Below are 14,602 nucleotides of genomic sequence, written 5' to 3' on the forward strand. Positions count from 1 at the left end.
CTCTTTATAGTTCGCATTACCAAAGATCTTCTCTATCGGTTCTGATGGACCATCTAGGAGTATCTTGGCATAAAATTCCAAGATGTGTGAGTGCACTTCATAGCCCATCTTTGTTATCTAGATAGTTCTAGGTCTAACTGCCTCCATCCATACTTCATCTCTTTTAATCACAAAGCATATCTATTTGTCATATTTATCCACAATGCTTTGGGGAATCCTTTCTCTTTGCCTCATTTTCACTTGAAAGTTATTGAAATACTCTTTTACCAGTTTGTCACCATCTGAACCTATGCTGGTAATTGCCTCCTTAATTGTTTTCCAACATCAATATCCTAGGCAAAGTCCTTGTGTCCAATACTAGGAATCTCCTTTGAGAAATATAGCATTAAGCATACAATCAAATTCCCAAACTTAAAAGTTCCCTTCTTGTCACCTTTGATCTTGCTCAAATTTTCTAACAATTCATCTTTCAGCCATTCATAGATGTCAATTTTAGCATTATTCATAATCATCTCATAGGAACTATGAATGCATAAAATTGATAAAGAATTCAACCTATTAGTATGAGAAACTTTGTATCCAATAACCATACTAGCATATTTAACATTGTTGTCAATTATATCACTAACCCTAAGTGATTTGTTATCAAATGTAGCACCAGTTAAGTTCATAGCCTCTTTGTTTGGAATTTTCTTTTTTTTTCTCAGGCCTAGTGCCGGTAGAAGGTAAACTAGTAATAGCCTTAATTTCTTCCTTAGTGATCTTGAAAACTGAATCTAACTACAAAAATTCACCATGTACTCGGCTAAGAACATAACGGACAATCTCATCTAAGAATTCAGGCACATGAAGGATGTTAGTGAACCCTAAATCTTCAAAAATCTTGTGTTCTGGTTTGACTATACCTTGGTTGTCAGTAATAACATTCATGAACATGTTCCTTAAATCCTCGAACACTAAATCATCGATGTTACAGTGAATATATGCCCTAGGGTCTTCAACAAATGCGACTCCCTTTGGAATTTTTGAAAATGCACCAATGGAGTCATCCAACTTTTCTATCTTAGGGATGATTTTAAAGACAAGTCTAGGATGCTTGACATTTTCCACAATAGTAGGGTTTGCAATGAATTCAAGAACAGAGGATGAAGAAGCCATTTCATAAGATAAATACCTTTGATTGTCGAATGCAAGTGAAAACCTTGGATGCTCTGAAGAACCTTTTTCTCTTCACTTCCTGAATGCTTGTGCTCAAATTTTGTGCTCTTCGAATGCTTGAATGCTTTGGTAAGTTGAAATGAGAAATTCAAGTGCTTTATAACCAAAAAGTTAACTTGCAACTGCATTAAATGCTTCATCGGTGAAGTGAATTTCCAACATATGTGCCGATAAAGAAGAATTGTGACTTCTTACCACTAATTGAGGGTAAATGCATGATCTTGAACTAGTTGGCTTACCCCTAAGGATTATTTCTTAGTTAGATGAAGAATCTGTTGCCAGTGCAGGATTGCTCTGTTTTGTCGGTGCAGAGAAAGATTCATCATTCCTTTGATCTCTCTTCCTAATCCATTGTTTAGTGAATTCTTGCTTGATTTCATTCACCTTTTCTTTGCCTTTGTCATTAGATCCTTTATTGTTCGTCGATACATTCTTACTTCTACAAAATCTTGCAATATGCCCAATCTTGTTACATGCATAACAGGTTACATTGTTTCTTTGAATATCTTTTCCATAACTTTGACCGGTTTGAGTTCTGCATTGGTTAGATAGATGTCCAAATCTACCACAAACATAGAATTTTAAATTTATTCTACAATCGTCTGAGTTATGACCATTTTTATTACATTTGGAACATTGACCGGTGGGTAAGTTTGTATTCTGATTATTCCTAAATCTGCACTAATTTTCTCTATGACCAAAGTTGTTGCAATTAAAACATTTTCCATTGAATTTATAAGCATTAGGTTGTCTTACCAGTTTGTTGTGATCATTATTGTTTGTAGTTCTGGAACTTTCTCCATGTTCAAATCTAAGTCCAACTATTTCTCCATAAGGTTTTTGACTTTTCAGCATACCATCAAGCTTGTCTGAACTATTCTTGAATTTGTCTTTGTATTCATTTGCAGCAACCAACTCACTTTCCAAAGTACTAACTTGTCTCATAAGTTCCTCTTTGTCATGTTGCATGTGAATCAAATATGTTTTAAGCATACCATTTTCATAACTAAACCTTAGAGATTCATCTAATCTTTCATTAAGTCTTTTGGCCAAATCCTCTTCATTCCTCTTTCTATCTTCAATGTCCTTACATAGTCTCATGGTTAAATCTTGCATCTCATTCCTCATGTTACTATTCTCTTGTCTTAGTTTTTCTACAATATCTCTAAGAGTTTCATTTTCTTCATCATCTTGGTTTTGCAGTTGCACAAGTAATTTTTTTCTCTTATTCTTTGCTATAACCAGGTTATCTTGAAGTGCTTTAATGAATTTTTGAGCAGTTTTGAGTTCATCTTCCAGTTTGATATTCTTCATTTTTTCTACATCAAATCCTCAAGATCTCCTTCCAACTATTGTCTCAAACATTCCATTGGTACTGGTTTCAGAATCTTCCTCAAGCTATTAGGCTTCCACAAATAGAGGACTAGGCTCTGATACCAATTATTAGTACTTGGTTAGTCCCAAAGACACTCAGACGGGGGGGTGAATTGGTGTCTAACCAGTAGATGAAAGATTTAAACTTATTTGCAACTTTACAATTCAAACTCATATACCGGTAAGCAAATAATAATGCAGTAAAGAGAAACAGAAGAATAAGCATCAATGCACACCATAACATAGATATTTTTGGTGAGGAAACTCAGGAAGGGAAAAAACTTAGTGGGATTTGTGACCCACAATATTTACTCACTGGCCAAAAAGAATAAATATTACTTAGTACAATAGGGGCATGCACATGCAGGAAGGCCAACTACCTAGAGCTCACTGCTCAACAACAAAAATGGAGTCACACTGACTACACAATTGGATGGTTAAATCCAATAACAATGTATTGCTCAAAATAGCATCTACAATGTTGGATTTAGTACCAGTTTAAGCTCTATCTGATACCTCTGCCAAAACCTTGCTTCACTCTACTCGGATCTTATTTGCTCTCAAGATAAATACTTCAAAATGCATATACAATTATTCGCTCTCATATACCACTTACATAAATACCTAAATACATACTCTCACATACTTCAAATGACCTACAATATATCATACATATATGAGTCTTTACAATACATCATGTTGGCTATACAAATATAATATTACATTACAATATATTCTCCCAAGTTTTGGCTCTTCCTGCAGTGGTTAACATATCCTTCTAGATCACAATTCTTCCAAGCTTGGTGTCCATACAGATTGTACTCGTCTACTAACTTCTTTTCACTCATTTCATATGCCTTGGTAGACACAATGGTGAAATCTCCAAAATGCAAAGTGCTAGGCATAAACACTTGCTTGTGTGCACCAATTAAATGATTTGCATTTGACATGCTAAGATTCCTAACAATCTCTAGATATGCAATTCCGTTAGGCACTAATGTAGGCAACATGAATGGAATACCTTCAAACCCATAAACCCTAAAAAAAGTGAAATCTGGGCATACAAACCAGTCACCCCAATTATGGTTGACCCTACTGTCTCCAAAAGAATGGGGTCTCAAGAATATTTTGATCTTCTATGAGATAGACCCCTTACATTCTATCCCAAACAATCTATACAAGAGCTTGACGAAGTATTCTTCAAACAACATATAGTGTGATTTGTTGAATGAGTCCCATAGGGATACCCACAATTGGATTGGTTGATCTTGTACCTCTTTGGGCCATAGACCTTTCATATGACCATAAAATAAAACCATATGCATTAGTAATGACTAAAATTTGAAAGTGGGGTTTGGCTCTGTTTGCAAACTCAAAAACCCTTCATGCAACTTCTCTGCCAAGTAGGTTGCATAGTAAAATGGCCTCGGCTCATGCATCTGAATGTCCGCAGCCAACACCAATGGGCCTATTCTTGTAACATCAGGAACTTCTTCCCCGCAAAGTTGGCCGCATGCCCAATATGTGTACTGCAAGTATTGCTTGAATAGGGTAATCTCAAAAGGGGGACCACCTTGCTCCGTGAGTCGTCCCTTCTCTTTTTTGTGAATTTCCAACTTCCACACTGTATGGATGGTGTCCATTTGGGTGTATTCTCCTTCTAAGTCTATAAGAGATAGGAGCATATAAGGTTCATATGTCATGCTGAAAACCTCCTGTATAGACTTGAAAGATATGTAGATGAATGGATCCCCATTTGGCAATTGAAAGTATCTTTTCTCTTTATTGTATTTCCTTGTTAGCAATTCCAACACTCTGATATTCTAATAAACATTTGGTACTACCAATCTGCCTAAATTGATCATTCAAGGAGTAGAAAATGGCATCTCCTTATTCCTCCTAAGGTAATGATACAAAAAAAGTTCATGGCCCCTTATGGTGGTCCATACATCCCCCACCCCTTTGTACTTATCTTCCAAGTGATTCTTGGGTGGAATATTTGTTTCAGACCTCGTCGACTTTGCACTAGATGAATCCATCTGGTCAATCATATCCTGTTTCAATTTTTGCTTCTACATACCCTCCATGAACCACCCTTTTTTATTTACTTGACTGTGTATCTAAAATCTCTATGACCTTTCTCTTTTTGTGTGAACTAGATGCCTCCATAATTAAGTGCTTGAATTCTTTAATTACCCACACTTCCTGTCTGCAACTTGAATGCTAATGGCTAAAGAGATTGTGAAAAATTCCTAGCACAATAACTCTTTCTTTATGCTGGATATGCAATGGCTAGTATCTATAACAATAAAAAAACTCATCAATCGTGTGGATCAAATTCTCCTAATTGTGAGCATTAAATAATGGTTGTCGTATAAGACATTCTAACAGCTAATCAACATAACCCCACCTGATAACTCAATTATTTGGCGCCATGCATTCCTTCAATTACCTTTTTGTATTTCTGATCAACATAGGTCATTTTGATCAATCCATTCGATCCCGCTCCGGTCATTTCACTTTTTCCCTCAAGGCTTTACTTATCTCGATGGATCCACCTTTCACTTTTATTAGTCAGTGCTTCTTTATGTTACTATATTATTATGATACACGAAATACTCCCTGATTATGAAAAGAAGAAATGCTTGAGGTATTGAGCATGGACTGGAAATTCCAACACTTCATCATCAGTATCTTGCAAGTAATATGAATTCTCTCTACCCTTTTCAAAGATGATATAGTGTCCCAACCAAAGTGCATCAAATTTTCCATGTTTTCCTTTGTCTTGGTCTTTGGCATTCTATTTAAGTACCCATTCTCTTCTTCAAATGTTCTATCACAAGCCATTTTATCATGTAAAGCCTTAACCATTTGTTTCCTTTGAATGATTTTTTCCTGGGCTTCTCTTCTACACTCATCCAACTTAGCTAATGCCATCAACCTATCCCCCATGAAGTTTACTTCTTCTGAATACTCTTCTGTAATAAATTTATACACTAGAAGTAAATTATTCAAGGGTAATTTTGCTTCTTTAACATATACAAGCTCATATGGAGTGAATCTTGTGGACTTCTTGACTGTCATTCTGTCAGCCCATATTACTAAGGACAACTTTAAATCCCAAGCATTTTTATTTTCACCCAACATCCTTTTAATAATCTTCAAAAAGTTCTTATTACTTGATTCTGCTTGTCCATTTCCTTGGGGATGGTAAGGTGATGAATAGGACAGAGTAATGACATAATTTTCATTGAAATCACAGAACTCCTTGGATCTAAAACACATCCCATTGTCTACTACAATCTTTTGAGGTACTCCAAATCTGGTCATAATGTTTTCCAGGAGAAACTTTGTCACCACTTTGCTTGTAGCCTATCTTGCGGGAATAGCTTCAACCCACTTAGTAAAATAATCAGTAGCCACCAAAATCCATCTATGCCCACCACTACATTTGTTAGCTTTTTCCCCTATGAAGTCAATACCCCACATCTAGAATGGTTTCTCTATATGCATGGGTTTAAGGAGAGTGGCTCCATTATACTTGAGCTTCCCTGAAAACTTTTGACAAGCTTCACATTTTCAAATATAAGTAAGACAATCCTTAAAAATTTGGGTCCAATAATTACCAGCATTAAGAATTTTATGAGCAGTGGTCTTGGCTGTGAAGTGACCTCCACATACACCTTCATGAAAGTCTTTTAAAACAATAGGTGATTGACACTCATCTAGGCACAATAAGAGAATGCCATCTCTATTTTTACAGTATAAATCTCCATTGAGTAATACATACCTAGATGTTTGGAGCTTTAAAGTTCTTTTCTGACTATCATTTAAGCTATCAGGATACTTCATGTATTTTAAGTAATAAAGAATATTTGTATACCAAGGGAATCTCTCAATACTTATTTGTGCATCTTCCAACTCTATTTGATTCACGTGTGCTGCCTCAAGATTGGATTCTACCATCAACTTTGTTACTGACCCCTTACCAATTTTGTGATCTATATATCAATATTGAATTCTTGGATCTGGTTTATCCATCTGCATCTCCTTCCAGTAGTCTCTGATTGTCTAAAGATGTCCTTGACAACACCATTTGGTACGTATGAAATAACAGTGGCACCAACCATGTATGGTCTGAAAGCCTTTAATGCTTTCACAAGAGCATAAGCCTGTTTTTCATTCAAATCATAATTCAACTCAGATACTTGCAATGTTTTGCTAAAGAATGCCACTGGTTTCTCATGACCCTGATCATTATTCTGTAACATGACAGTAGCAATAGTATGGAATGAAGAAAATGAAAACACTTGCAAAGGTTTGGAGAAATTAGGGGACTTTAATACAGGGGCTTCCTTGATGGCTCTTTTGATGTTTACAAAAGTTTCAAGGGCTTCATTAGTCCACTTTATTTCAGCACCCTTTTTTAGCATTTTAGCAATAGGTTTTACAATTTCAAAGAAGTTTAAAACAAACCTTCTCGCAAAGTTAATTTGACTGAAATAAATTGAATTGCCTTAACTATTTTAGGGATTTGAATTTTATTGATAGCAGCAATCCTTTCTGGATCAATTCTCACACCATCTTTGGAAACAATATGACCTAAAAAATTTCCTTCAAGAACTTCAAAATGACACTTTTTGGGATTTAAAGATATGCCATATTCTAATGCTTTAATAAAGATATTTTATAGGTCATTACAATGGTCTTCTACCTTTTTAGTATAAGTAGTCATATCATCTTGGTAAACTGCCAATATATAGTCAATCATCCCCTAGCCCTCTGGAATGTGGCTCTTGCATTTGTCAGTCCAAAAGGCATCCTAGCATAGACATAGGTACCCCGAGGTGTGGTGGAAGTGATTTTGAACTTTTTTGCTTCCCTAACTTTGACTTGATAATACCCCGAGAAATCTTCCATCATAGATAATAATTTATTTCCAGTGAATTTCTCCAAAAGAGCCTCCATGTTAGGTATTTAGCATAATTATCTTTTAAAGATGAAACATTTAAATTCCTAAAGTCCACACACAATCTGATATCACCATTCTTTTTTCTAACTGGGACCAAATTGGACACCCATGTTGAATGCCTTATGGGCTCAATAATACCAACATTTCTCATTTTCATCAGTTCTTCTTTCATTTTGGGAGCCAAAGTAGGATTTATTGGCCTTTGATTTTGTCTGAAAGGTTTTACATCAGGTTTCAAGGGTATCTCATGCTGGAACAAGTCTTCCCTATATACTTTAAGGTCATCATATGAACAAGCAAAGATATGCCTGTACTTCCTTAGCAGATTGATCAATACTGTTCTGATTTTTTTTGTGAGCCTTTTTCCAATATATATTTCTCTTGGATTGATTTCACTTCCCAAGTTTATTTTTTCAACATCCTCACATCCTCCTGAATTAGGTCTAAAATTTTCTATATCTTTATCATCAAACATTCTTTCAAGCTCTATCAATCCTTTTGGAATTTTATTTGTTTTTAGCTATAATACCTCTTGCCATCAATTTCTTCCACAAGTCCATTCCAATCAATCAACTGGTGCTCATACTGATTCTCACAAAACAAAAACTTTAGAAAATCCCTGTCATCATCAAATAATTGCCAATTCCTTATATTGTCAGGGAGTGATGGCCTGGTCTTGATTTCTACTTGGGTATTATCATCAAATGGGATATCATTATGTTTAATTGCCAAGTTGGCCATGAAGTCTGCCAAAATGTTATTTTCCCTTTCAATCCAATTTATGGAGAAAGCATCAAAAAGTTCAATGTGATCCCAAAACTCATTCTTGTATCTTCTTAATTTCATATTTTTTGTAGCAAATTTGCCTCTAACTTGTGAAACAGCTAATTCTAAATCACCATAAACTGTTAGTAACATAATGCCATGTTTATTTACTATTTTAAGTCCTAATAAAAGAGCCTCATATTCGGCAATATTATTAGTACACTCAAAAGCTAACAAGAAAGAGTATTTAAAAGATTTTCCATTAGGTGAAATAAGTACAACTCCTGGTCCATTTCCATCTTTACTACAGGCACCATCAAAATACAATTTCCAAATTAAATTTTGGTTTTGTTTAACAGTTTCTATAATTTTATCAATTTTTATAGGTTTAGAAATACTTACCTTAAAGTTGTCCATATCTGTGTGGCAAAAGCAAGTCATTTCATCAGAATCAATTTCTTCTATGAGGTAGGGAGACCTTGGTTCTCTGTTTATCCTCACCTCTATCCCTTTCACTAGGATAGTGGCATATGACAAGTCAAGCTAGACATGTCCACCCACCAAATTAGACCACTGTCTGAATAATAACATCCCATAATTTGTAGGCACTTGTACAACTGTGATATCTACCTTATATGCAGTGTCTAGGCAATCTGGGAATCTGAACTCAACGTCCTTCATAACTCCTACTACAGAAACTAACCTATTGTCCATGGCACAACATTTACCATAAGGTGTATCAACAAGCATTCCCAATTCTTTCATGACATCCCCTGGCATGATATTTACTGCTACTCCTCAATCTATAACGCAAATTTTTAGCTTTTTTGTGTTTATCAACAATGTTAAATAGAAAGGATCTACCTAAGTGAGATTTTTCGTAATAGACATGCCAAGATATACCACAGGAGGATCTTCTTTATTTTTAGACCTTCCCTACTTACTTCTCCAACATTGGACATAATTTTGAATGTCTCATTCTTGTAGTCTGGAAATTTCATTACTTCTAGTAGGGGCATATATATCTTCACTTGAGACAATGACCGAGACATGAAATAATTACTATTTGAAATAAGCTTGCTTACTTGCTTCTTCTCCACAGGCTTAATTAGTTTCAACATTTATTCTTTCTTGACCTGTTCTGGCATTGCCTCCTTTCCTCTTTTGGAATTTGCATCCTTACTTTTGAAAGTGTTGTCTTTGTTCCCATCTGGTTTTTTAATTTTGGCAAACATACTTGCTATTTTTCCATGTTCATTATTTACATTCCTACTTCTCAATTGATAACTACTCTTAACTTGTTCTACTGCTGCAATAGTGAAGGCTTTCTTTTCTTCCTCAGTTAAGTTTCTTAGTGAAGGCACTGTATCATCCTGAAACAATCTTCTCAAACTGGAATGTCTTCATCATCATCATCTAAAAAGACTTGTTGTATACTATAATGTTGGTTTTCTCTCATTTGCTGCACATCATAAAAATTCTCACCATCGTATGAGTATTCATCCCTTCCCCAATATGGATTAGAAGAAAGTACATTTATAGTAGGTTCACAATCCTCATTATGATTTTCCTCCTCTATCAGACCTTGGGAAATCATGCATTGTTCAACAACATGAGGTAGATTGCACACATCACACCATGGATATTCATCCACAAAATTTGTGGCCTTCTTCAATGGGTCAGGAGTTTCTTTGCTTACATTTGGCTTTACTGGCTTCCCATCCTTCCAGTTTGTATTATATGGCATATCATGTAGTCTCGGTCTATTGTAATTCATTTTTTTATTGTTTCTATATGGTGGCTTTTCATTAGAATTTTGCTTACCCTTTAGGTCCTTAAGCATGTCCATAATCTGAGTAAGCTCATCTTTCATGGGAACCCTAGTATTATACAACTTCAGATCATCTCTCTTAGCAACCTTCCCAACAACTTTCCTGTTCTTCTAAATGGTAGCAGTTGTCTTGAATGCTTGGTGTAAAGTATCAAGTCTATGAGATAAAATATCATAATGGGTTTTTTTGTCAAAAGCACTCAAATAAAAGTTAATCAAAAATTAATCAACAGTCTGATATCTGTGGGTATTCTATTTAATACTTTATTATATATTTTATTAAACTCATCTATTGATTCATTTTGATTCTTCTTTATACTTGTCAATTCATGGGATGCAAATAAAGGATCATTGTGATCTCCAAATACTTCCAAGAACAATGTTACAAATTATTGCCAACTGCCAATGCATCCACCAGGAAGGCTTCTATACCATTCTCCTGCATCTTTTGTCAAAGATTGAACAAACAAATTCATGAATGCATCCTCATGAGGAACCTCAAATTCTTCAATGATATTTTTTACATTAACTACATGTTGTTCTACTTAATCAATTCCATTTCTTGAGAATTTGGGGATAGCTAATCTTAAATCATTAGTGATCTAGTTTGGATAACCAGCAATGCCTGTGAAATCCAATTGTTTGTATCTTTCAATGACCATAGGTTGTCTGCCCCCTTGATTGTTGTTTTGATTGTTCATATTTCCTCTGTTGAATCCACTATTTCTGCCATAATTACCATTGTTCCCATTATTTCCACCACCATTATTATTGCTATTATTTCCATTATTACCTCCATTACCATTATTGTTGTTTCTATCTCCACCATTATTATTTTCATAATTGTCATTATTTCCTGTATTATTTTCATTGTTTTGGTTGCGTCCATACCTATTACTTCCTCTATTAATATTTATATTTTTACCTCTATTTGTGTTGTTCCATCTTCCATCATTTTCTCTATTTCCATTTATTCCTACATTATCTTGGTTGTTTCTTTGTCTTTCTTCACTTTGACCCCTATGCACCTCCCTCTATCTTCTACCTCAATTTGATAATGGGTTATCAAACATTACAAAAGGCTTCTGTATTCTTCTCATATGGGGGGGACTATATTGAGGAGTTGTTGGCCTACCTCCCTCACCTTTACTTTTTTCTTCTATCCCTTCTAACCTAGGGCTTTGAATTGTATCTCTTTGCAACCCTAGTTTTTGTAATATCCAATCTAGTTGTCTCCTAAGAGCCTTTGCCATTTTGGATTAATATCCATTTAAGTCATCCATTTTAAGTATGATTTCATCCCATTGCTTTTCCTCATGTTCCTCAATAGTTAGGGTTTCATCATGGCCACCATTATTATCTTTTGCATTTAAGGCATAGAGAGGATTTTCTTCCAGATTTTTCAACTTATCACCAGATGAAGAGCCATCCTCTCTGCTAGGAAACTTTTTATGACACCCAAATGTCATACTTGGTGTTGGTTTCTTTTCTTTGTACCTTTTCTTTGGACTCAACTGAACAAGATTATCTTGTTCCTTATTCAAAGACCTCCTCCCCTGCATCAATTTTATTGATAAATGCCTAGGGGTTTCTATTACTTTCTCAAAATACCAACTATTATTCGTGTATTAAATGTAGAGTCGCCACCTCCTAAGAGGAACAATATCTTTTACTAATCTTCTAGGTTCTTTCCTCTAGTAGAGTCTGAAACAAACCACCAAAGACTCTAAATACTTCCTAAGACAAATCTCCAACAGAGTCGCCAGTCTGTTGGTGCCCAAAACCACAGATTGGGAAACCAAAGACTTGCCTAATCCTCAGTTAACCCAATCATCATTTGCCAACGAACAGGAATGGTTGAAGACCAAATTCGTCTGCACTTTAGGCTCCACTAAACCTAGGTGGGTGTACCTTACACTCTCAACCACAAAAGAGGTTTATTCTAAGTGAATTTAAACTGTGGGGATTAGCAATTGCAGATATGGCAAATGGTTTTCTTGCAATTATGCTAATAGAAGTGCTTTTAATTTAATTCTTTTGAAAATGATAAAATAAATGTAAATGATTGTATCGTGTGAAATAATACTACTGTGGCCTTAAGTAGTTATGATAAGAGCAATACTTATAGGAATTGAAAGACATGTTTCTTCGATAAGGACCTGATCCATACAAACCTACTCAATAAGGAATAATAATAGACTAGTGCCTTTATATGATAGTTTTATGAATAGTTTTATGGACAATAACCAATATCAACACAAGAGACAACTATAAGATCATCACTGTGAAGGTTTCATTATGTGTTGTATGAATTTATATAAGCCAATTTTACATTCACTACCACATCATGTGATGGCACATCACAACAAATCTAGAAAGATTTATCAAGAGGACATATGGTCTCATCATACACAAAATTATACATAACGATCTGAATATAAAGACATGAAATCTTGTATATTTAACTTCTGAAATAAGAGTATATACAAGAGCTGCACTTACAAAATACTCCAATATACTTAGTCTGCACAAAATGAACCTTTCATTCCTATTAGACTTTTCTAGAACATAATACTTGTAGCCCAACCAATGACATGATTCTATCTATCTATCCCCTCTTTTTATAAAAATGACTCACTATATGTATGTGAGCCAAAGGATTCAAGTGAAAGGACACACCCATTCATCTTGTTAAACTAAACTTAACTGAGATCTAATACATAACTGCCTAACTGCCATATATAAAACAAAATTACAAACTTACCAATTAATCCTAGTCACCCCAATAATGTATTACATTTCCAAATATGGTCCAAATACTTGCTATCCTAGTGGGTGCTGGTATTGAATATAGTGTCTCTGATAGCGATCTCCATGGTATCCATTCTCTACATCTGATCACCTGTCTCCTTCATGTCCAAGACATCTACCCAAGAAACATTCAAGGATATGTTGAGTACATTCTGGCATTCTGCAACCCAGACCCCTTTATCCTTTAACTGTTTTGCTTCATCTACAACATCTGGTATGCCATATCTGACAATGTTCTTACAATCAATAAATTCCTGCTTGATGTCCACACCATATGCCTTATGCTTATTCAATCTTTTCTAAATGTTCTCAACAATTTTCTCTTCGACACTCTTCTCTTTCAACAATGCCTTCAACCTCTTCAAAATTCCTTCATGAGAAGACAAATTATCCTGAGTCTTTTGATAGTTGGTCCAAAATTCTTTGAGGACTTCCAACAAATTCTCAAACCTATTGGTCAACAAAACATAGGTAGCATCCACCCTAGTAGTCCTAATTTGCCTTCTCAGTTTTATATTTTCTTTCATTTGATCCTCATATTTCTTTTTCCACTTCACACCAGTATCAGTTATCTTTGGTACTTCATGACCACAACTTTTTAAAAGATCTTCATATAGACTCTTGTATTTCTGACCCTTCTTTAACACCCACTGCATTTGAGCTTTATTCAGTTTTGCAATGTCAATCCCTAAGTCAACAGTGATAATTGGATTAACCTATCCTACTTTTAGTCTCATCATATGCCCAAATGCTTTATCTACATCTATAATATTGGGTCTTTTTTTTTGGGGGGGGGGGGGTATAGGACCCAAAGCAACATTTCCTCTTCATTTGGATCATATCTTGACCCAATAAAAATGTCATCAACTCCCCGAATGTCTAATTTTACATCTTTCCTATCCGAATGCTACAAACTATCAAAAATGAAAGAGGCACTTAGATCCCATCATGGGAACAAAATGATGCATGCCTCACTGAGAAGTTGCCTCCCTCTCTGTGGTGTCATTGTAGCCACCTTTGCATTGATGTCCTCCTTCAATTTCTTTAGCATCTCTACTTCATTTTCAGGGGTGACATTTGGGATGCTCTCCCTCAATCTTTTTCCTTTGTAGTGGTACAAGAAGGACTTAAACTCCTTGGACTATACAAAAATTTCATCTACCACAAATTCTACATGTTCATCCATCCTCACATCTGTGTTGGTGTTGAGTCTCACCATAGCCTGCTCTTGTCTCTCTACAATTTCTTCTAGTCTAGGTGCACAGAGAGTAGATACAACCACATTCTCATTAGACTCACTCTCAGAGTCTCCTTCTTCTTTTAATTCTTGAAGCCTCTACTTCTGCTCTTCCAATTTTTTGTTCAACTTCTCTAAGACTGCATTAGGCTCACCCCACTCCTTGTTCCTAAATAAATCCTCTACCTCCATGGGTATGTGCCAATATTCTCCTAGGTTCTAGCTCTTCCCATAGTGGTTAATATATCCTTCTGGATCATAATTCTTCTGAGCCTAGTGTCCATACAGATTGTACTCCTCTACTAACTTCTTTTCAATCATTTCATATGCCTTGGTAGACACAGTGGCGAAATCTCAAAAATGTAAAGTGCCAGGCATAAACACCTACTTGTGT

Source organism: Cryptomeria japonica, chromosome 8, assembly GCF_030272615.1.
Source record: "Cryptomeria japonica chromosome 8, Sugi_1.0, whole genome shotgun sequence".
NCBI lineage: Eukaryota > Viridiplantae > Streptophyta > Pinopsida > Cupressales > Cupressaceae > Cryptomeria > Cryptomeria japonica.